Genomic DNA, 24,815 nt, shown 5'->3' on the forward strand with positions numbered 1-24,815 from the left:
ATGATACCCTCTAGTTCCATCCACGTCGTCGCAAATGGCAAGATTTCATTTCTTTTGATGGCTGCATAGTATTCCATTGTGTATATATACCACATCTTCTTTATCCATTCGTCTGTAGATGGACCTCTAGGTTCTTTCCATAGTTTGGCTATTGTAGACATTGCTGCTATAAACATTCGGGTGCATGTGCCCCTTCGGATCACTATGTTTGTATCTTTAGGGTAAATACCCAGCAGTGCAATTGCAGGGTCATAGGGTAGTTCTATTTTCAACATTTTGAGGAACCTCCATGCTGTTTTCCAGAGTGGTTGCACCAGCTTGCATTCCCACCAACAGTGTAGGAGTGTTCCCCTTTCTCCGCATCCTCGCCAGCATCTGTCATTTCCTGACTTGTTAATTTTCGCCATTCTGACTGGTGTGAGGTGATATCTCATGGTGGTTTTGATTTGTATTTCCCTGATGCCGAGTGATATGGAGCACTTTTTCATGTGTCTGTTGGCCATCTGGATGTCTTCTTTGCAGAAATGTCTGTTCATGTCCTCTGCCCATTTCTTGATTGGATTATTTGTTCTTTGGGTGTTGAGTTTGCTAAGTTCTTTATAGATTTTGGACACTAGCCCTTTATCTGATATGTCATTTGCAAATATCTTCTCCCATTCTGTCAGTTGTCTTTTGGTTTTGTTCACTGTTTCCTTTGCTGTGCAAAAGCTTTTGATCTTGATAAAATCCCAAAAGTTCATTTTTGCCCTTGCTTCCCTTGCCTTTGGTGATGTTCCTAGGAAGATGTTGCTGCGGCTGACGTCGAAGAGGTTGCTGCCTGTGTTCTCCTCGAGGATTTTGATGGATTCCTTTCTCACATTGAGATCCTTCATCCATTTTGAGTCTATTTTCGTGTGTGGTGTAAGGAAATGATCCAATTTCATTTTTCTGCATGTGGCTGTCCAATTTTCCCAACACCATTTATTGAAGAGGCTGTCTTTGTTCCATTGGACATTCTTTCCTGCTTTGTCGAAGATGAGTTGACCATAGAGTTGAGGGTCCATTTCTGGGCTCTCTATTCTGTTCCATTGATCTATGTGTCTGTTTTTGTGCCAGTACCATGCTGTCTTGAAGATGACAGCTTTGTAGTAGAGCTTGAAGTCCGGAATTGTGATGCCACCAACTTTGGCTTTCTTTTTCAATATTCCTTTGGCTATTCGAGGTCTTTTCTGGTTCCATGTAAATTTTAGGATTATTTGTTCCATTTCTTTGAAAAAAATGGATGGTCCTTTGATAGGAATTGCATTAAATGTGTAGATTGCTTTAGGTAGCATAGACATTTTCACAATATTTATTCTTCCAATCCAGGAGCATGGAACATTTTTCCATTTCTTTGTGTCTTCCTCAATTTCTTTCATGAGTACTTTATAGTTTTCTGAGTATAGATTCTTAGTCTCTTTGGTTAGGTTTATTCCTAGGTATCTTATAGTTTTGGGTGCAATTGTAAATGGGATGGACTCCTTAATTTCTCTTTCTTCTGTCTTGTTGTTGGTGTAGAGAAATGCAACTGATTTCTGTGCATTGATTTTATATCCTGACACTTGACTGAATTCCTGTACAAGTTCTAGCAGTTTTGGAGTGGAGTCTTTTGGGTTTTCCACATAGAGTATCATATCATCTGCGAAGAGTGATAGTTTGACTTCTTCTTTGCCGATTTGGATGCCTTTAATTTCCTTTTGTTGTCTGATTGCTGAGGCTAGGACTTCTAGTACTATGTTGAATAGCAGTGGTGATAACGGACATCCCTGCCGTGTTCCTGACCTTAGCGGAAAAGCTTTCAGTTTTTCTCCATTGAGAATGATATTTGCGGTGGGTTTTTCATAGATGGCTTTGATAATATTGAGGTATGTGCCATCTATCCCTACACTTTGAAGAGTTTTGATCAGGAAGGGATGCTGTACTTTGTCAAATGCTTTTTCAGCATCTATGGAGAGTATCATATGGTTCTTGTTCTTTCTTTTATTAATGTGTTGTATCACATTGATTGATTTGCGGATGTTGAACCAGCCTTGCAGCCCTGGAATAAATCCCACTTGGTCGTGGTGAATAATCCTTTTAATATACTGTTGAATCCTATTGGCTAGTATTTTGGCGAGAATTTTTGCATCTGTGTTCATCAAGGATATTGGTCTGTAGTTCTCTTTTTTGTTGGGATCCTTGTCTGGTTTTGGGATCAAGGTGATGCTGGCCTCATAAAATGAGTTTGGAAGTTTTCCTTCTATTTCTATTTTTTGGAACAGTTTCAGGAGAATAGGAATTAGTTCTTCTTTAAATGTTTGGTAGAATTCCCCCAGGAAGCCGTCTGGCCCTGGGCTTTTGTTTGGAGATTTTTTGATGACTGTTTCAATCTCCTTACTGGTTATGGGTCTGTTCAGGCTTTCTATTTCTTCCTGGTTCAGTTGTGGTAGTTTATATGTCTCTAGGAATGCATCCATTTCTTCCAGATTGTCAAATTTGTTGGCGTAGAGTTGCTCATAGTATGTTCTTATAATTGTCTGTATTTCTTTGGTGTTCGTTGTGATCTCTCCTCTTTCATTCATGATTTTATTTATTTGGGTCCTTTCTCTTTTCTTTTTGATAAGTCTGGCCAGGGGTTTATCAATCTTATTAATTCTTTCAAAGAACCAGCTCCTAGTTTCGTTGATCTGTTCTATTGTTTTTTTGGTTTCTATTTCATTGATTTCTGCTCTGATCTTTATGATTTCTCTTCTCCTGCTGGGTTTAGGGTTTCTTTCTTGTTCTTTCTCCAGCTCCTTTAGGTGTAGGGTTAGGTTGTGTACCTGACACCTTTATTGTTTCTTGAGAAAGGCTTGTACTGCTATATATTTTCCTCTCAGGACTGCCTTTGTTGTGTCCCACAGATTCTGAACCGTTGTGTTTTCATTATCATTTGTTTCCATAAAATTTTTCTATTCTTCTTTAATTTCCTGGTTGACCCATTCATTCTTTAGAAGGATGCTGTTTAGTCTCCATGTATTTGGGTTCTTTTAAAATTTCCTCTTGTGATTGAGTTCTAGCTTTAGAGCATTGTGGTCTGAAAATATGCAGGGAATGATCCCAATCTTTTGATACCGGTTGAGACTTGATTTAGGACCAAGAATGTGATCTATTCTGGAGAATGTTCCATGTGCACTAGAGAAGAATGTGTATTCTGTTGCTTTGGGATGAAATGTTCTGAATATATCTGTGATGTCCATCTGGTCCAGTGTGTCATTTAAGGCCTTGATTTCCTTGTTGATCTTTTGCTTGGATGATCTGTCCATTTCAGTGAGGGGAGTGTTAAAATCCCCTACTATTATTGTATTCTTGTCGATGTGTTTCTTTGATTTTGTTATTAATTGGTTTATATAGTTGGCTGCTCCCACGTTAGGGGCATAGATATTTAAAATTGTTAGATCTTCTTGTTGGACAGTTCCTTTGAGTATGATATAGTGTCCTTCCTCATCTCTTATTATAGTCTTTGGCTTAAAATCTAATTGATCTGATATAAGGATTGCCACTCCTGCTTTCTTCTGATGTCCATTAGCATGGTAAATTCTTTTCCATCCCCTCACTTTAAACCTGGAGGTGTCTTCGGGTTTAAGATGAGTTTCTTGTAGGCAACATATAGATGGTTTTTGTTTTTTGATCCATTCTGATACCCTGTGTCTTTTGATTGGGGCATTTAGCCCATTAACATTCAGGGTAAGTATTGAGAGATATGAATTTTGTGCCATTGTATTGCCTGTAAGGTGACTGTTATTGTATATTGTCTCTGTTTCTTTCTGATCTACTACTTTGAGGGTCTCTCTTTGCTTAGAGGACCCCTTTCAATATTTCCTGTAGAGCTGGTTTGGTATTTGCAAATTCTTTCAGTTTTTGTTTGTCCTGGAAGCTTTTAATCTCTCCTTCTATTTTCAATGATAGCCTAGCTGGATATAGTATTCTTGGCTGCATGTTTTTCTCATTTAGTACTCTGAATATATCATGCCAGCTCTTTCTGGCCTGCCAGGTCTCTGTAGATAAGTCTGCTGCCAATCTAATACTTTTACCATTGTACGTTACAGACTTCTTTTCCCGGGCTGCTTTCAGAATCTTTTCTTTGTCACTAAGACTTGTCAATTTTACTATTAGGTGACGGGGTGTGGACCTATTCTTATTGATTTTGAGGGGGGTTCTCTGAACCTCCTGGATTTTGATGCTTGTTCCCTTTGCCATATTGGGGAAATTCTCTCCAATAATTCTCTCCAATATACCTTCTGCTCCCCTCTCTGTTTCCTCTTCTTCTGGAATCCCAATTATTCTAATGTTGTTTCGTCTTATGGTGTCACTTATCTCTCGAATTCTCCCCTCGTGGTCCAGTAGCTGTTTGTCCCTCTTTTGCTCAGCTTCTTTATTCTCTGTCATTTGGTCTTCTATATCGCTAATTCTTTCTTCTGCCTCATTTATCCTAGCAGTGAGAGCCTCCATTTTTGATTGCACCTCATTAATAGCTTTTTTTATTTCAACTTGGTTAGATTTTAGTTCTTTTTTTTTTTTAAGATTTTATTTATTTATTAGACAGAGAGAGATCACAAGCAGGCAGAGAGGCAGGCAGAGAGAGAGGAGGAAGCAGGCTCCCTGCTGAGCAGAGAGCCCGATGCGGGTCTCGATCCTAGGACCCTGAGACCAAGACCCGAGCCGAAGGCAGCGGCCCAACCCACCGAGCCACCCAGGCGCCCCAGATTTTAGTTCTTTTATTTCTCCAGAAAGGGCTTTTATATCTCCTGAGAGGGTTGCTTTAGTATCTTCCATGCCTTTTTCAAGCCCGGCTAGAACCTTGAGAATCATCATTCTGAACTCTATATCTGACATATTACCAATGTCTGTATTGATTAGGTCCCTAGCCTTTGGTACTGCCTCTTGTTCTTTTTTTTGTTGTGAATTTTTCCGCCTTGTCATTTTGTCCAGATAAGAGTTTATGAAGGAGCAAGTAAAATACTAAAAGGGTGGCAACAACCCCAGGAAAATATGCTTTAGCCAAATCAGAAGAGATCCCGAATTGTGAGGAGGGAGAAAGGGGATAAAAAGGGGTTCAGAAAGAAAGAAAAAAAAAAAAAGAAACTATTAAAAAAAAGAAAGCCGATAAAGAAAAAATATAAAAAGAGGAAAAAAATATATATATTAGATAAACTATTTAAAAAACGTTAAAAAAAAAGAAAACGGTAAAAGTTAAAAAAAATTCAGCAGAAGAAGAGAAAAAGAAAAAAAAATTGAAAAAGAAAAAAAAATTAAATTAACTGCAAGGCTAAAAAATCATGGGGAGAAAGCCATGAGTTCCGTGCTTTGCTTTCTTCTCCTCTGGAATTCCGCTGCTCTCCTTGGTAGGTGAACTTGGTCCTGGCTGGGTTTCCCGTTGATCTTCTGGGGGAGGGGCCTGTTGTAGTGATTCTCAAGCGTCTTTGCCCCAGGCGGAGTTGCACCGCCCTTACCCGGGGCCGCTCTGAGTCATCCGCTGGGGTTCGCTTTCGGGAGCTTTTGTTCCCTGAGCGCTTTCCGTAGAGTCCGGAGGACGGGAATAAAGATGGCGGCCTCCCGGTCTCCGGCCCGGAGGAGCCGAGAGCCCGGGGCCCCACTCCTCAGTGCGCCCTCAGAGAACAGCGCCCAATGACTCCCGCCACCCTGGCCTCTGGCCACGCTCTGAGCTGACCGAGCCTGCGACCGGTTCAAGGCAACCCCGAGCTGAGAGTCACTCCTCGGCTCTGTCTCTGCAGCCGGCTTCCCCGTTCTAATACCGGTAAGCTCTGCGACACTCAGACACCCCCGATCCTTCTGCGACCCTGCGGGACCTGAGGCCGCGGTGACCCTGCCTGGGCTTCCAGTTAAGCCTCTGGAGCGATGTCCCTCAGCGGAACAGACTTTTAAAAGTCCTGATTTTGCTCCGTTGCTCCGCCGCTCGCCAGGAGCCGGCCCCTCCCCCCGCGGTCTATCTTCCCGTCGCTTTGGATTCACTTCTCCACCAGTCCTACCTTGCAGAAAGTGGTTGATTTTCTGTTTCTGGAATTGCTGTTCTTCTTCTCTTCAATCTCCCGTTGGATTTGTAGGTGTTTGCAATCTTTAGATAAGCTATTTAGCTGATCTCCCGCTACCCGAAGTAGTCTCAGCCTGCTACTTCTCCGCCATCTTCTGTTTTAAGTTTTTAATCATGGTGCAATTCAATGTGTTCATCATTACTTTGGATAACAACATCTGTTTCTGGTTTTACATTTTTCTTTATCTCTTTATTAAAAAAATCATTCTATATTCTGAGGTAGTAAAGGCTATACTTTTATAGTTTTGCTTTTTTTTGTAAAGCTTGTCTTTACATTGTTTTATTTTATAATGTGAATTATGGATTACTTTTTTCCACATAGAAAACCAAAAATTCCAATGTCATCCTTCCCTCACAAATTTCAAATCCTTTTTATTTTCTTGTATCAATGCCTCATGTGTGCTTTTATTTTCTTTTGTTTTATTCTGTTGGTCTATTTATTTAGGGACCATTACTACAATATTTTTAAAAACATTCTTTTAATTGTTATAGCTTTATTATGAATCTTGATAGAAACATGCAGGTCATCTTTCTTCTCCATTTTGAAAATGGTCTTGGTTATTCCTATACTTTTCCTCTTCTATGCAAGCTTTGGAATGAGTTTGTCAAAATCGTTGATAAATTTTGTTTACTATTTTATTGGAATTGACTGTATTCCCTGGTATGGCTAGAAAGAAGAGTACAGACATTTTTTATATTGAATTCTTTTATCCAGAATATGATATATCTCATCATCTAATCATGCCTTTCTTTTATTTTTTTTTAATCATTTCTTAAAACAAATTTCCTACCAAAAATGGCTTATACAGCTTTTCTTTTTAATTTATTACTAGGTACCTAGTAGTTTTGTTTCCGCTTTGAATTATATCTTTAAAATAAATATATTTATAATTGGTTCCAATCCTCTATTTGGAACCAATCTATTTGGAACCTCTATTTGGGTAAGCCTGGGTTCTCACAATATTGGGTTGCAAAAATGGAAAAGAGACATTGCCTGTGTAAGGTATCAAATCTCTTCAGTTTGGCCTGATTTTCTGGTATGAAAATACTGATTCAACATAATCTCTCCTATTAACTTGGCAGAAACAGATAAGAATTGTTCCATGAAAATGGGAGTACAAGGAGTATCACTTTAACTTATTGTTGAAATTAAATTAGAATTTGTTTAGGCGTGCTCTAAAAGAGAGCCAGTGTCAAATTCTTGTGTCAAATTCATGCTGCACCCCACATCTGAGGATTCCAGACCAGTGGATCTTAGACTGTACTCCTTCAAGGACAAAAATCTTAATGTCTTAAACTCTCATTTGGCTCTTCCTACTGTTTCTCCTTGATGAAAAAATGTATCCATTTGTCAGATCTCTTCTCTTGCTGATTCTGCTAAGCCATGCTGTGTTGGGATTGCCCTGGCCCTGCAAAGCCCTATCTATTTCCATGCTCAGATTGACTGCAAGATCCCTTAACTTAGGCCTCCAAGGATTCAGCCTATAACAGCCAGTCCTTCTCCCCAAAGGTCTTGTTACTGCAGAAGCGATTAGCTGCCTGTACCTGTCTTGTACCTTAGAAATTCTAAGGGTGTCTGAGTTGTTCAGTCGGTTAAGCACTTGCCTTCGGCTCAGGTCATGATCCTGGGTTCCGGGATCAAGTCCTGAGTCAGAGTCTGTGCTCAGTGGGGGAGTCTGCTTCTCCCTCTTCCTCTTCTCCTACTTGAAATCCCTCTCTCTCTTTCTCTCTCTGTGCCAAACAAATAAAATCTTAAAAAAAAAAAAAGAATATCTTAAACAGGGGTGTGTGGGTGGTTCAATAGGTTAATGTTGGACTCTTGATTTGGGCTCAGATTCTGATCTTAGGGTCATGAGATCGAGCCCTGAATCAGGCTCCACTCTCCCTCTGCCGCTCCCCCTGACTCTCCCTCTCTCTCAAATAAATAAATAAATCTTTCTTCAAAAGGAAGAAGTTCCAAAACATTTCCCCATATCTATTATGGAGTGACAAGGAAAATTGATACCACTTTCCCTTTTAAGGCCCTATGAGAGTTTATGAGATTCCCATCAAACATCAAGCATTTGATGGCCCAATTGGACAAGCCTGACTTTAGATATGCTAAAGACTGGTCCATCTTTCTAGAAGCTTCCCTCGTTCTTGATAATTCACCTTTCCTCATCTCAGCATTTGGCTCCCATGCCCAGAGCCAAGCATGGGATCACCTTGCTATAACACACACACACACTCACTCACTCTCTCTTTCTCTCTCTCAGATTGAATTCTCCCTGGGTCTTCTGTCAACAGTTTTATTTTTCCCCATTTTCACTAATGATAAGTGATTTGAAACATTTTCCAAGGAGAACCTAAAAATTGTCAAAATTAGCATGAAATGTTAGAGACAATAGACCACTTCCAAAGAAAGTTCATGCTTATGGAAGATTATTTTTTTGCTTCTGCCCAAAAATACTTATTCACTCTCCCCTTCTATTTGGAAAATGTTTGCAAAATATTTGTAAATCACTGGTATCAATGATTTCATGTTCTTTACCTAAAAATCTCAAATCAACTCAAAGTGTTTTTACTCTTTTTACAGAGGAGGAAACTGGGACTTCAAAACCGTTACCAAATTTGCACAAGGTTCATTAGATTTAAGGGGTAAAGTCAGGATGTAAACTTGTGTCTCCCTGACTCTGAAGCCCATGAGTATAACTATCGTGTTACAATGTTTCTTTTGCTCATATACTCTGGAGTGTAAAGCATAAATATACTTAAAACAAAAAATATATTTATTATTATTTTTTGTATCAGGACTTTAGTTGTGCAGAATTGGATTGTGATGCTCTCATGGGTAGCCTACTTTTGTGGCTATATTATTTATTTATTTTTATATTATTTATTTAATTTGTTTTAAAAATATGTCATGTACTCATCAGCTACTCATCACCTAGGTAGCTGATGGGTTTTGATAATAACCCATCTAAATATGACCCCTTCTCATCCCACTGTTACCTCTCATCACTGCAGAAAAATATTATCCTGTATACTATATTTGTAATTTCCCTTGGTTTCCTCTGTCTGACCCAATATTTAAAAAATATTTACCTATAGTTTATTTAGGTTTTAACACAGTTTATTTATTTTAATATAAAATATAATGTGAAAGGGCTTTCTAAGAATTCAATGAGCAAACATGAATAAGGAAATAATCTGTCATAATTATTGAGAAATTCTTCCTAAAAAATAATTTTCTCTTTTCTTACTGTACCGGCCATTATAATTCATGTAAAAATAATGATAGTAGAGATGTTTATAATTTTAATTATATTTTTATAATTTAATTATAATTAAAATTCTTTAATTTAATTTTAGTTTAATTTTTTAAAAGCTTTTATTTATTTATTTGACAGACAGAGATCACAAGTAGGCAGAGAGGGAAGCAGAAGGTGGGAGGAAGCAGGCTCCCTGCTGAGCTGAAAGCCCGATGCGGGGCTCCATCCCAAGACCCAGAGATCATGACCTGAGCTGAAGGCAGACACTTAAACCACTGAGACATCCGGGTGCCCCTAATTTTAGTTTAATTTTAAAGAGGATTTTCACATGTTCCTCCATTTATAATGATGCTTGAGCTAGTTTGGGGTTTTTTTGACAGAACTTAAACTTTCCTTCTACTCTTACTTTAATGAGTGTTGTTTTTTTGTTTGTTTGTTTGTTTGTTTTTTTGTTTTTTTTTATTAATTTTTTATTTTTTCAGCATAACAGTATTCATTATTTTTGCACCACACCCAGTGCTCCATGCAATCCGTGCCCTCTACAATACCCACCACCTGGTGCCCCCAACCCCCCACCCCTCCAAAATTCTCAGATAGTTTTTCAGAGTCCATAGTCTCTCATGGTTCACCTCCCCTTCCAATTTCCCTCAACTCCCTTCTCCTCTCCATCTCCCCTTGTCCTAATGAGTGTTGTTTTTTTAAATCATGAATAGGTATATATTTTGTGAGTGCTTACTAAACAACTATCAAAATGATTCTATATTTTTCTCTTAATGTGATGGTATTATAGTTTACATTCTTCTTGGTCATGGCATTTTATCATTTTTTATATACAGATTCAATTTGCCTACATTTTTTTTTTTTTAAAGATTTTATTTATTTATTTGACAGAGAGAGATCACAAGTAGACAGAGAGGCAGGCAGAGAGAGAGAGAGGGAAGCAGGCTCCCTGCTGAGCAGAGAGCCCGATGCGGGACTCGATCCCAGGACCCTGAGATCATGACCTGAGCCGAAGGCAGCGGCTTAACCCACTGAGCCACCCAGGCGCCCGCCTACATTTTGTTTAGGATATCTGCATCTATAATCCTGAGTCAATGGGTCCATACATTTTCTATATTAGACATTCATAACAGAATTTACCAAAATATGCCCATGGATATTAGTCTTCAAAGATGCCCCACACAATAAGGGTTGTACAATCTCTTCAGTTCGATAATTTCTTATTTAGTTACACCCACTTTGGGGATTTACAACATACATTAACAGTGAGAAACAGCCCTGCAGTGGAAACGTGTGATTAATCCTGGTTCCCTATCCAGTTTCACTCCCAAGCTTTGTTTCTCCTAAAAAGTGTCCTGTTGAGAATGTAGAGAAATGCAAGTGAACGGGAACAGAAAAGTTTAGGGAAAAAAAGGGGGGGTTTCCTTTGACCTTTATGAATTTCTACTTCTGGTGCCATGGGGGACACCCCAGCAATGAGGGTTAAATTGTCAATTTGCTTTGTTTCAGCTTAGGCAGAAAATCCTGATGTTCACTATTAACAGCAGCACGCTTGTACAGAAAGTCTGTTTTTTTGTTTTCTTTGCCATTTATCTTCATCACGGAGCATGGTCTGAATCCAGATAGTCAAATTGGGTTTCATATTTAACCCAGACAGTTGGTCAGTGTAGCACAATTAGCCTCAACTATGAATGGACAGAGGGGCGAGTATTATCATGTCCAACATGTTCGAATTACACACTAGTATGTGTAATAGGAGTTGTTGCTGTCCCCACCTCTAAACATTCAGATGGCCTGTACTACTTCAGGATGCCCATGCCTCTGATTTTGTGTTTTGTTCCAACAACTCATACCTGCAGCTTGCCTCAAAGGATCGCTGTTAGGCTGTTTCACTGGGTTCTTGGAGAGTCAAAAATAATTGGGTTTTCATGTCTCCCTAGAGGCAGTCTTTAGCCAATGACTGACTGGCATGGAAGTATAAAAAACACTCCCTTTGTCTGGAGCAGGGAAAAGCTCTAACGTGTGACTCACTCCAGAGCTCTTCATGGGATCGGGCCAAGGACAAGACTTCACCTGAAATCATAACATAGCTTAGCTTTCTTCCCTTCTTTATTCTGTTTCTACCACTGTCTTATTGCTTCCCCTGTGAAGGCCAACTTTATCAGTCCTTTACCTATGTACACTGGTCTTAGGGATGCTCCTGGAGAAGACAATCCAAAACACTATGTAATATGTCAAGTGTCATTAACTAATAGGACTCAGTATCCATGCCCAGATTTTTGGCCCTCTGTCATTTGTTGATCCCATAGCTTAATCTGAGATGTATTTCTTTTCTTTTCTTTTTTTTTTTTTTTAAGATTTTTATTATTTGTCAGAGAGAGAGAATGCAAGCAAGGAGAGCATCAGGCAGAGGGAGAAGCAGGCTCCCCACCAAGCAGGCAGCCCAATGCAGGCTCGATCCCAGGACCCTGGGATCATGACCTGAGCCAAAGGCAGATGCTCAACTGACTGAGCCACCCAGACATCCATCCCTCTGAGATGTATTCTTGATCAGGGCCAAAATACAAGGACCTTTGTGACTGGTCTTCCTGTCAACTAGGGGAAAAATGGTACAGGAGAGAAGTCCCGTGAAATCATTTCTGTTTTGAAGACTTGAAAATTTTTCACTCTTTGGTCAGTATCTAGCTACTACTAGATAAAGTTAGCTGAATTTATTAAAATTCTGTTACAGTGTAATCAGTAGATATAGCACAACGTGACTACAGTCTTTTGCTCTCTACAGGGACGGAATAAGATCACTAAAAGATTTGCAATGCATTAATGACTTATGTTTCTTCCCACTTACTTAGCTTTCAAAGATACAGCCAAGTAAACAATGGAAGAAGAAGAGAACTAAATAAAAGTATGAGCTACAGTCTTTTTTGATAATATTCTTTTTTGATGTTATCACAGTCAATTCATTAGTGTAAAATCTCCCATATCATCAGATGACATTTCGCTTTCAAGAAGTGACCTGAAGTAATGAAAGGTTGAGAAAGAATTGAGCAAGATGTTTCTGGAATGAGAAGGTCCTCGTTTGTTTGGGTTTCCCACTCAACATATAAAATTGGCCACAGAACAAAGAGAGGATAAATGCAGTAAAAATGCTTCTTACAATGTCAAAGGCTGATCATAATGTCTGTTTTGAATTTTTATTCTTTTCATAAATTTAAGAATGGTACAGAAATTTTGAATAATCTAATGAAATGAAGACTGGTTTCTTCTCTGTTCAAAAGACTTGCAACAGCTTACAAGTCCAGTAGTTCGTGCTTCTAATCACTTCTTCCAAATGACCAGATCTTAGGTCACATTTGTCCTGGGTCCTGTCTCTCCTTGGCTATAGCCAGAATGGTAAAGGGCAGTTTCTAGATCCAGCTTTGAGATTTGGGGCGACTTTCTTAACTTCTCAATTTTCTGCAAAATGAAACTTCTTACAGCAACTTTAAAAATTGGACCTCTCACAGACACTGCTTCCTTCAAAAGGTAATTTTGTCTCATTAGGTTATGCTATATATGAATTACTAACATTTGCAAATTATCTCACAATTTGATTTGGTGTAGGCATGACATTTTACAGCTAAGGAAGACACTAATCCAATTTTTTTTTTAAGATTATTTATTTACTTATTTATTTGACAGACAGAGATCACAAGTAGGCAGAGAGGCAGGCAGAGAGAGAGGAGGAAGCAGGCTCCCTGCCGTGCAGAGAGCCTGATGAGGGGCTCAATCCCAGGACCCTGGGATCATGACCTGAGCCAAAGGCAGAGGCTTTAACCCACTGAGCCACCCAGACGCCGCAATCCAATTTTTGACGGCAGTACTCCTGATGTTCCTGGGATGGGGAGGAAGTCACTGAACTTTTTATGGATCATCATTTTACTCCTTCCTTAGAGGACAGGAGTCATACTCTCTTACCATCTTGTCATTGTAATGAGGGCTGTTTTCCAGCACTTAGTAGGTCTGTTCATTACACATTACTTTTACATGTGCCTGTGTAAAAAATCTGCGAAGTGCTGGTGATAAAGTGACTTGAAATGAACAAGAGTTTCATTCAGTAAGTAAATGTAATTTGAGAATATAATTTGATGGGCTTAATTCTTGGGCTAAAAGTCTGTTTTCTATTAGTTACAAAATCTTGAATTCATAGGTTATACTTAACTATGACCACTGACTATGACTTCTCATATCTGCCCCTGTAATAACGTCTGTCTTTAGTTCTGTTTCCTTTCTCCTAATTTTTTTAAAGTAATTTTTAAAAAAATATTTTATTTATTTATTTGACAGACAGAGATCACAAGTAGGCAGAGAGGAAGGCAGAGAGAGAGGAGGAAGCAGGCTCCCCACTGAGCAGAGAGCCCAATGCAGGGCTTGATCCCAGGACCCTGAGATCATGACCTGAGCTGAAAGCAGAGGCTTTAACCCACTGAGCCACCCAGGCACCCCTTCTTTCTCCTAATTTTAATAGGAGATGAGGGAATTGCTATCATTTCACTAATATATATATATTGGTGAAATGGTGCGTTCAGGGTGGTATGGCCTAGACAAAATATTGATTCCTAAAGTTTAACTTAAATGATTATAGATTTACTTGTCTGTAATTTTTATAAGAAGAGTTGGAATCCTTAGAAAATAAGAAGGGAGCCAATATAAATATATATATATTGGTGAAATGATAATAAAATGATATACATATATATATCATTGTAAATGCTATATATATATTAATGATAGTAATGATAGTAAAATTATATATATATATCATAGTAGTAAGTATCATAGTATAGTATACTGTACTATGTATACTATAGTACAGTAAGTATCATTACTAAGTGGAATCTGAGAACATTCTTATATAATCAAATTTGTGCTTGTCTGGAAATCCACTGGCTGAAAGAGAAAGTCTACAAAATGAGTCAAATACATGAAAATGGTCTTTTACTTACACTAACAGCTCTCTCTCATCACCATTTTTTAAATTTTAAAAATATTTTCTTTATTTATTTGAGAGAGAAGATGGAGGGAGGAACAGAGGGAGAGAGACAAGCAGACTCCGGGCTCAGCACAGAGCCCAACATGGGGATCAATCCCGTGACCCTGAGATCATGACCTGATCCAAAATCAAGAGTCGGACACTTAACTGACCGAGCGACCCAGACATCCCTCATTACCTATTATTGGGTAGATCTTTTTTAGCCACCATATCCTACCTTCGGTTTGGTAATGCCTGCACAAAAGCAATACGGAGTAAATTGTATTTTTTCAACATACATCACTCTACATTTAAAAGTCATTCTTAGTGGGCTCAGATTTTATGAGAGTGAATTAAAGTGGAGCATCAGTGACCATAAAGTATAACATTATTCTGCTTTAGCATTTTAGTACACCGTTCTCATTCCTACCAATTACATGCATACATAACATTGTTTTCAGTGCTACTCAGACATGACTCCATTGGTGAATGCTAATTCAATTAAACATATCCCAGCTGTCTTCATTTGGCTTCCTACATCAGCAGACTCAAAGATTCGAGTGTGAGAAGCTTATTTGGGAGGTGATACAGCAAGTATCAGTAGGGATGTGGGGACGGAGACAGGGAAGAGAAAGAAGCCAATAAAAGGTGTGCTAGCAAGAAGGTAAGCCACCACTGTGAGTTTTTTGGAGCTCCATCTTGTGGGGAGAATATAGGAGATCATGCAGAACACACATGAGAGAGTTCTCTCTATATATACCCGTTCACTCAGTCATTGGCTGAGGGCTGTTCCCAAAGGGTAATTCTCTGTCATTTCCATCCTGCCATGTGCATGGCAGTGAGTAGAAAGGATATCAGCAGCTTCAGAGAAACCTCTCCAGCACAGTGATGCATATAACTTGCAGTTGAAAGTAGACCAGTAGACTCAGAAGTGGTAAGACCTAAAGGGTATAGACAGAGTCCTAATGGTATCCATGCTACAATCCAAACAGTTTTGTCTTACGATATCCTAGAATAATATAGTGAGAAGTAATGTGGTTCGCTAAAAATTTAATCTTGCAAGACTCTTTTTTTTTTTTAAAGATTTTATTTTATTTATTTGACAGAGAGAGATCACAAGTAGACGGAGAGGCAGGCAGAGAGAGAGAGAGAGGGAAGCAGGCTTCTTGCTGAGCAGAGAGCCCGATGTGGGACTCGATCCCAGGACCCTGAGATCATGACCTGAGCCGAAGGCAGCGGCTTAACCCACTGAGCCACCCAGGCGCCCCGTAATCTTGCAAGACTCTTATTAGTGATGCCAAAACCCTTACATATACCTCTATCACAAAGAGTTATCACAAATTTTTCTTACTTGTTTTCTTTTCAATTACCTTCTTTTTTCACCTTTCCATAAAACCTTTCTTGACTGCCTGACCTCAAGAAATCTGTCTCATTTAAAGTCACCTAGTATTTCTTGTCCTCACCAATTATTTGCAGTAACCATATCCCAGTCCCACTTTGTAATATTATTTCCATATTTATGCACCCATTTTTTTCACATTAAAAATTTTTTTTATTTATTTGACACAGAGAGAGAGAGAGAGAGAGAAAGAGAGCAAGCATGAGCAGGGGCAGAAGAAGAGGGAGAAGCAGACTCCCACTTGGTGCTCAGTCCTAGTACACCAGGATCATGACCTGAGCTGAAGGCAGATGCTTAACTGACAGAGCCACCCAGGCAACTCCCCCACCCCCCCCAGTTATCCACATTTTGATATATACTTTTACATCCCAGTACCTAGCACTTAGTGGACATCCAAAAACATTTTGCTTATCTTACTGCAAATAAAGGAAATATTGATTCCTCCCATCCAAGTACTACTAACCAGGCCCAATCCTGCTTAGCTTCCGAGATCAGACGAGATCGGGCGCGTTCAGGGTGGTGTGGCCGTAGACGAAATATTGATTCCTAAAGTTTAACTTAAAATGATTACAGATTTACTTGTCTGTAATTTTTATAAGAAGAGTCAGAGTCCTTAGAAAATAAGAAGGGAGCCAATATAAAATGAACAACAAACAACATCACTATGAATTTTTCTACTAAATATAAAAGTATTTTCAAAAATTAAGAATGCACAAATATATTTTTGAGCTACACAGTATTTATTTAAATCTTCTAGGGGTATCTGGGTGGCTTAGTCGGTTAAGCATCTGCCTTTGGCTCAGGTCATGATCCAGGGACCCTGGGATCCAGCCCCGAGTCGGGCTCCCTGCTCACCTTGCTTCTCCCTCTGCCTCTTCCCCTCTGCTCATGCTCTCTCTCTTTCTCTCAAATAAATAATAAAATATTTTTTTAAAAAAGCTTCCAAAATAAGGCATCTCAACCACTGGCTGAATTTTAGCTCTTTATGTAGCCAGCTAAAAACTGAAAATGTTGTCTTTTATGCTTAAATTTAGGTCTTCTAAGATTTTACATCCTAATGGAAGAAAACCTTTCACTCCCAAATCATTTTCTTTAGTTACAATATCATTTTATGGCTTTCTTGCTTCAGTTTCCACACTCTGGTAAAAAGCAAGCCTGAAAGTTTCTATCTATTGTGATGCAGTTGAAAATGCGACATTATAGCTTTCAGAAGAAAAGTGAGAAAAGACTTCCCCACCCACCCATATCCCACGCCCGGCTGAAAGCCTGTGATTTTCTCCTGGTGGAAACAAATAACTGGATTGTGACTGACCTACGTCTTGCAGCCTTGAAATATGGTGGCCTCGCAGGAACAATAGACCAAGGAACGCCTTCCTGGCAGCTTTAGTCCGCCAATGTGATTGTTCATGTGACCAGGATGGTTTTAGCTCACACTTGAAATCCAAAGGCAAAGACAAAGCGTACATACCTCACTATTTTTCAGATATTTGAAACAACACATGCAATCAACCTGCTTTCAAAGACCATGAAAGTTCTAGTCACCTGATTGACTTTCCCTCAGAGAAATACCACAGTGCTGCTCATCTTCATGGCAATCTTTGTGGTTTATTTATTTTTTTTTAAGATTTTATTTATTTATTTGACAGAGAGAGAGAGATCACAAGTAGGCAGAGAGGCAGGCAGAGAGAGAGGGGGAAGCAGGCTCCCTGCTGAGCAGAGACTGATGCGGGGCTCGATCCTAGGACCCTGAGATCATGACCTGAGCCAAAGGCAGAGGCTCAACCCACTGAGCCACCCAGATGCCCCAATTTGTGGTTTATTTTTAAAAAGATTTGTTTAGGTGTGCCTGGTTGGCTCAGTCGGTTAAACATCTGCCTTCGGCTCAGGTCATGATCCCAGGGTCCTGGGGTCCAGCCCCACATCAAGCTCCTAGCTCAACGGGGTGCCTGCTTCTCCCTTTCCTGCTCCCTCTGGTTATGTTCTCTCTCTCTCTCTCTCTCTCTCTTTCTCTGTCAAATAAATAAATAAAATCTTTAAAAAATAAAAAGATTTGTTTATGTCTTGCTGTCTTCAGTAAAGTGCGAAATAAATTCAGAACTCCAGCAAAGTGAGAAGTAAGTTTGAACTTCAGTAGCAAAGAGACTACTTCTGCATGCCATTGCTTTAATCAAGACCACACAACCTTTTTCATAAAACTATCACATACAGACATGGTAAGTCTATAAAGATATATATGGTATGTGTTAAAAATAGAAGTGCATACAAACCAAATCATGTGTTTTGAAAAATAAGCCAATACCTCAAATAAGATCTTAGAGGTATTGTGTATAAAAAGATTCAAGATCTAATCTAAAGATTGTCGAATACATAATGAAATGGAACAGATTATGTAGTGAATGTATGACTAACACTGAAATGTGGATATAAATTCCTTTCATCTTAGAACACACTCTAGAGGAAGTTTTTCATGCATAATAATTTTAGCAAGCTACCTTATTTATAATTTTATTTTATGATTTCCCCTACTGGAAACTTTTCAAGCGAAACTACTTAGTGTTGGGAAAAATAAAAATCTATTCATTCCCTTTTCCCCCTCTCTCTTTTATAGTTTTATTTAAAACATACTTTCTCAGGAATTCCTGTAGATATTTAGATATCTTCATAGTCTCTTAGAAGAAAAACACATATTTCAAGGCACCTGTAAAATCTATAAATACAATGGAATAGAACCTGATTGAATAAAAATGATGTTCACTCAAGGTGAGAACATCTTCCTAAATTCTGGATTTCTTGCAGACTGTTGTTTTGAAGTGTTTTGCTTCATCCCAGTGAAATTTTAGTATTTCAGGCAACTTGCCCATCTGTTAAGTCTTGAATTGTGTTCATCGAAGCAGCAAAAAATAAGTAACAATAACAATGAATTTTCAAAGCAAGACTTAGAATACAGAGGCCATAGTTCAAATAGGATAAAATATGTTCAAACATGATTTTTAAATAATTGTTTACTAGCATGTCCGTAACAAATATTTTGACTTTTAATGACAACTGGGGAAAAACATATATTTACTTTCAAATCCTGGGAACTTTTCTGGGACTAAGATAAAATGTCAGCCAGTTTTAACAGTGGGAGCCAACATTATATAAGAGAGTTTCTCACAATGATGAAGTGCCCCAATGCCTTCTATTTTATGATTTAACTATGTGGGATTCCAGAATCAAATTCTAAGGGGAATAATAGTTAAAAGCAACAGTAGGGTTTATTTAAAATATGCCTTTTATCTTTTCACAATGCAGACCACTGAGAACAAGATCCATTCTTAGAGGATGGAAGTCAAAACGCAGAAATGAGCCAAAGCCTATTAATACAATGAGTACATCCAAATTTTCACAGTGACAGCAGACCTAGTTCACTCGGAGGTTAGTTAAATAATTATTTTAAGGACTCACTGTCCTTTCTGGGAAGATGAACTATGTAATGTCAAAAACTCTCATGATATGAAAAATTAGAACGGTCTTGAACATAGATTAATATCTATTCATAAAATACTGGCTTCACTTACTGAATTACAGGAGGCACATTAAATGTTTATTTAGCATTTTACAGTAAGCATACTTGTGCTGAAATCACAATATCCACTTATCTCTATTAGACAGATGTTGCTAGGCCCAGTGCAACTGCCAAGTCTAATGTAGGTTGTAGATTACAATCATGGGTACGTTCGGCTTTTGCTGCTTTTGATGGGGGGAGGATGAAAATTAATTACTATAGAAGTTGCTATGAATTTGGGGAGGGAAATTGCTTTCTGGATAACCATTTAAAGTTTCTGGAAGACTGAGATTTGGGGTTAATTTCATTCACTGTTAATATCCCAGTGTTCATGTTTGATATATAGTAAAAGAATTTTAAAAGATATTTTGGATAAATGAATTATATCAATACAAAGGATTGCTAGAAGAAAAACGTAAATAGACAACACATTTGGGAGATCTCTTCTCCAATTCAAGAGTTTTAAAAACATGGATGGTAACTACTGTGATTTCTTTTTATTACTCTCATTACGGTGCTGATGACTCCCCATTCCGATTAGGTTGGAGTGACGATATCAAGAATGAGAATCTATGTATTCTAGAAAAACCTGTTTTGTTTTAGACTTCTATCATAAATCATGTCATCTTATAGAATTTCAATTTATTCTTTGTCCAAACTTGTTTGTTGCATTAATTTACTCCATGGATGTTACTTTTTTCCTTTCTTCTGCCTCCTTTAATTTCCTTTCCCCCACAAATGCTTCCATTTTTGATTCTCCATGAGTATTAATACTATTTCCATTACACTAACAAATACAAAGGAATTAAATTATCAGCATCAAAACTCCCAAACTAAACCCATTATTTTCTTTCCAAATTTGGCCTCTATCCAGTCCTATGAAGACTTTATAGTGTTAGAATGTACTAGTAATTACCCAGGTTATCAATGTCTCCTTAGACCACTCTCTCCAGTCCTCTTCATTCAATAGGTCATTGAGTTTAACAGTTTTTTTCAAAAATGTATTTCAAACGAATCCCCTCTTTTGCCTTTTCTCTGTTAATCACCTACGATCAATCTCTCTTCATATACAAACACTTCTCTGCAAAAGTCACTAGGATTTGGTTACTCCCAAACCTAATGTCATTTCATTCATTCTTCTCAAACTTCTTCAATTACGTTCCCAGAATACAGATATGTCATTTCTCAATTCAGAGTCATATCACAAGTCCTTAAAGCTTGCAGAACCAAATCCAGCATGACTGTCAAGATCCATCATAATCGTTTTTGTTCGTTTGTTTTTTAGGATTTTTATTTACTTATTGACAGAGAGAGAGGCAGCGAGAGAGGGAACATATGCAAGAGGAGTGGGAGAGGGAGAAGCAGGCTTCCTGCTGAGCAGGGAGCCCATTGTGGGGCTTGATCCCAGGACCCTTGGATCATGACCCGAGCCAGAGGCAGATACTTAACCAACTGAGCCACCCAGGTGCCCTGAGATCCATCATAATCCATGTAGCATACACTTCTTTGCTGGCCAGTTGCATATCTGGGTCTCCAGACCTTGTGATCCTCTGAACACCACATGTACAATATTTTGCTTGTCTTTTTTTTTTTTTTTTTTTTTTTTTGACAGAGAGATCACAAGCAGGCAGAGAGGCAGGCAGAGAGAGAGGAGGAAGCAGGCTCCCCAAGAGAGCAGAGAGCCCGATGCGGGGCTCGATCCCAGGACTCTGAGATCATGACCTGAGCCGAAGGCAGCGGCTTAACCCACTGAGCCACCCAGGCGCCCCTTGCTTGTCCTTTTGTTGCTGTTAATTTAATGGTATGACATGTCCTTCTCGTCTTTGACTCCAACAAATCCTACTCATCCTTTAAGGCTGAGATCAAAGGCTAGTTCAATATTCATATTCTACCTCTTTGATTTCTAGTTCTTCTGCCTATGCATTAGGTTGGCCCCTAATCCATCCTTAATGACTCAGCTGATACTTAAGGGTGACATTTGTGAAAATAACCCTCGGATTATTTATGCTGAATATAACCAAATGCATTTTGTAGATCTTTAAAGAATATCAACTCACAGGCCAAAGATGAAAATATCTAGCTCAGTGAAATGTGTCAATAATCAAACCTAAAAGACATACAAGCTATTAAAGATGAAGCTTTTTAATGTCATTATTTTGACCCTCACTTTGATGTTTGACTGTATTTATCATTGAAATGAAAATAGTGTAGCCTCTGAAGTTACTTTGATTAGTTTATTTCTGTCCCAGGGCCTTTTTTTTTTTTTTCCTATTCACTCTGTGAATGTGATTCATCTTTTCTTCATTTGCACTCAGCAGTGCCACAGGATTTTATCTTCAAACGGAATATTTAGTAGCAAAGATCATCACATTTTTAGGCTGTCTTTATTTATCACCTAAGATAGCAGTGATAATAGTACAAAATATTAATTGTGCTTTTACTCTCTGTCAGGCATCCTGTTGAGGGTTTGTTCATAGATCCTTTCATGCAATTATTTCTCACCCTGTGATGTGGGTACTATTATTATCTTTTATAATTCCCGTAACTACTTTTAGAATGACTTATAAGCTGCTTTTAAAATATAAACATTTAATTTTCAGCAAAAATATAAAGTGCTAAACTTCATTAGTTATGAAGGGAATATAAATTAAAACTACAATCTAGTATTTCTACTTAGAATGGCTGCAATGAAGAAAGCAATACCGGTTATCTGAAATGGACCAACTGAAATTGTAATACATTGCTAAAGGCAGGAAAAATTGGTCTTGATCACACTCTGGAAAGCTGTTTGGCAGAATCTACTAAAGCTAAAAAGATATAACCCAGCAACTGACTCTTAGTTAAATGCCCTCAGAAACTGTGCACCAAAAGTCAGGGGCATGGATGTTCATAACAGCACTATTTGTCGCTCAAACTGAAAAATACTAATGTCCTTCAATATCAGAATGGTCAAATAAATTGAAGTATAGTCACCTAAAATAACTCATGCACAGCAAAGAGAATCAACAAATTACAACTGCATGCAACACAATTGTATCTTATAATCATGATGTTCAGCAAAAGATGCTGAAGGATACCTACTCTCTGATTTTTTTAATGTAGGGTTCAAAAAGAGGCCAACACTATGTGGGGGTAGACGTTAGAATAATGGGTCCCTCCCCAGGAAGCTGAGTAATGTTTGATTTCCTGATCTGATTGTTAGTTGCTTGGATGTGCTCAATTTGTGAGAATGCATCAAGTTGCACACTTAGGATTTTTGTACTTTCTCACATGTACGTTATTCTTCAATCGAAATTTTCCATATGAAAGTAAAAGTTTGCTATTTTCCCTAGAGCTGTGGCCTGATGCTGGAGGACAACAGCTATCCTGTGACCAGGAAGCAACTTCATTGCACAGCAGCTCCTCAGTTAGCAAATGACTGTCAGAGTAATTGACTTGAAGTCACATAAGGAAGATTTGGAAATATGGAGAATTCAGATTTCTCACCAGAGATGATCTTTGCCATGTCTCTGGTCCTTCCCTCACCTTGCTGCCAAGCACGCTCCTGCTTTGTAGCTTCTCCCCTGAATGATTTCATCTGCTTTAGAAGCTCTCCCTACTGAGATATCTTCAGAGCTTCTGCCACTTCTCAAGTTCATCTCACCAGAGAGGCCCGCCTTCAACTCCACCTATAAAAGGTCAGCATTTCTCTCCACTACCTCATCTATATTTTCGCCATTAATATTCTTATCTGTGCCATTTAAAAAATTTGTTCATTAAACTACCTCTGTCCAGTCAGACACAAGCTCTGTTGGGGCAAGGGTTTTGTGCTGTTTAGTTCCTGGCAATAACTGCAATGCTTTCAAAATTCTTGGGACATATAGACAAGGCATATGACAGCTATTTTTGATTGAATGATGCTGACATATGATTTTATCAAAGCCACCCGCAATCCCCAGGACATTTGACCATCATCCCCTTTTCTGCTACATTGAAAATATGGCCGCTCAACTGCCAGGTGGGAGGGTCTGAGGATCCTCTGACCCACCGACCTCACTTCCTGTGATTTCAATGCGAGGCTTCTCTCAGAATGTGAAGGTCTGGATGGTCTCTTCTCTCTCAAAAAATCCTTTCAAAAATTAAATCCTCAACTTTAAGACTCAGTTTTACACATCACTTTAAAACACCCAAAGCCCTAAGTCCTCTCTTCACTTTCTCCATATGATTTTGTGTAATCACTTTGATACTTGGACCCCAAGGCAATAGTTTTCATATCCTGGGAGACGGGCAGGTCTTAGGGTCAAGGGGAGGATCTCTTAAGATATCGAAATTATATCCTCACACATATATATATATATATATACACACACACATAAATACATTGCCCAATCAACAAATACCTATCATGTGCTTAGAATGTGCCCATTACTAGGGGGAAGGGAATTTAAGGATGAATAATAGGTCAGATGTTTTCTGCTTTTAGTGGATCTTGCGTTCTAGTTGAAAGATTGTATGAGGTCAGATTCCTTCAGGAGCAGGTATATCAGCACAAGTGGTTTACTTGGGAGATGATGGGAGATTCGAGAGGGGAAGGAAGTAGGGAAGAGAGGGAAGATTACACAAGTGTGTTAAAGAGCTGTTAGTGCTTTGGGCAGTGAGGGCTCAGTGCTATTCCGGATTGCTGGGATCTTTACAAAATACATCTCAGGGTTTTTGCACCAAAGGGTTCATCATCTTTCAGACATCATTGCTGGAGGGCTGTGCCTGGGACATGAACTCACTTGTGCTTTGACCTCCTCACTCACAGCAGGTTGAGTGTACTGTGGCCAGAGGAAGCCCACAGGCAGAAAGGATTGTGTGATTAGAGTGGGAGCCACCCATCCTAAAGGGACCTGGGGAAGGCAGGATGAGTAGAAAGACACTTCCCTCCCCCTGCCCCTCACCTGCTGCAGAAGGAGAGACAGTACACCAGTTAGGCACAAAGGAAAAGCAAAGAACATGCGAGAATTGGAAGGGCTGGGTAGCAACGTTCAATGGGCCAACAAAGTTCATTCTGGGTCTGTGATGTGTAAGATCAGAGCTTCTCAGTCCTGCTTGCATTAGGGAAGAGCTTCTTGGGGCCAAGAGAACATCCGAGACAGAGACAAAGATGTAGGAATTCTTTTGTGTGTTTAAGAAACTAATAAGCCCATGGGGTTGGAGTGGGAAGGGAAAGGCAAGGGAAGAAGGTAAGGGATGTACTCAGAGGAGCTATGGGTGGGTTGCCACTGGGCTTCATTCATGGGAATTCCAAGAGCCTGCTTTCATTTTAAAAGTTATATATGCATGGTATATACACTTGTCTGTGTATATGTGTTTATTAGATATATGCTTCATAAGTATAGAGATTTATTTATATAATTATTTATATACATTAATTTACACATTTATTTATACCTACTAGCTTGACGGGATGAAAATAATGGAATCCGTTTTCATTCCAGGTCACTCTGTACAAATGAACAGTGTAGATGAATAAGTGTGTATTTGTGATCCTGGTTGAA

This window comes from Lutra lutra, chromosome 9, assembly GCF_902655055.1.
Source record: "Lutra lutra chromosome 9, mLutLut1.2, whole genome shotgun sequence".
Taxonomy (NCBI): Eukaryota; Metazoa; Chordata; class Mammalia; order Carnivora; family Mustelidae; genus Lutra; species Lutra lutra.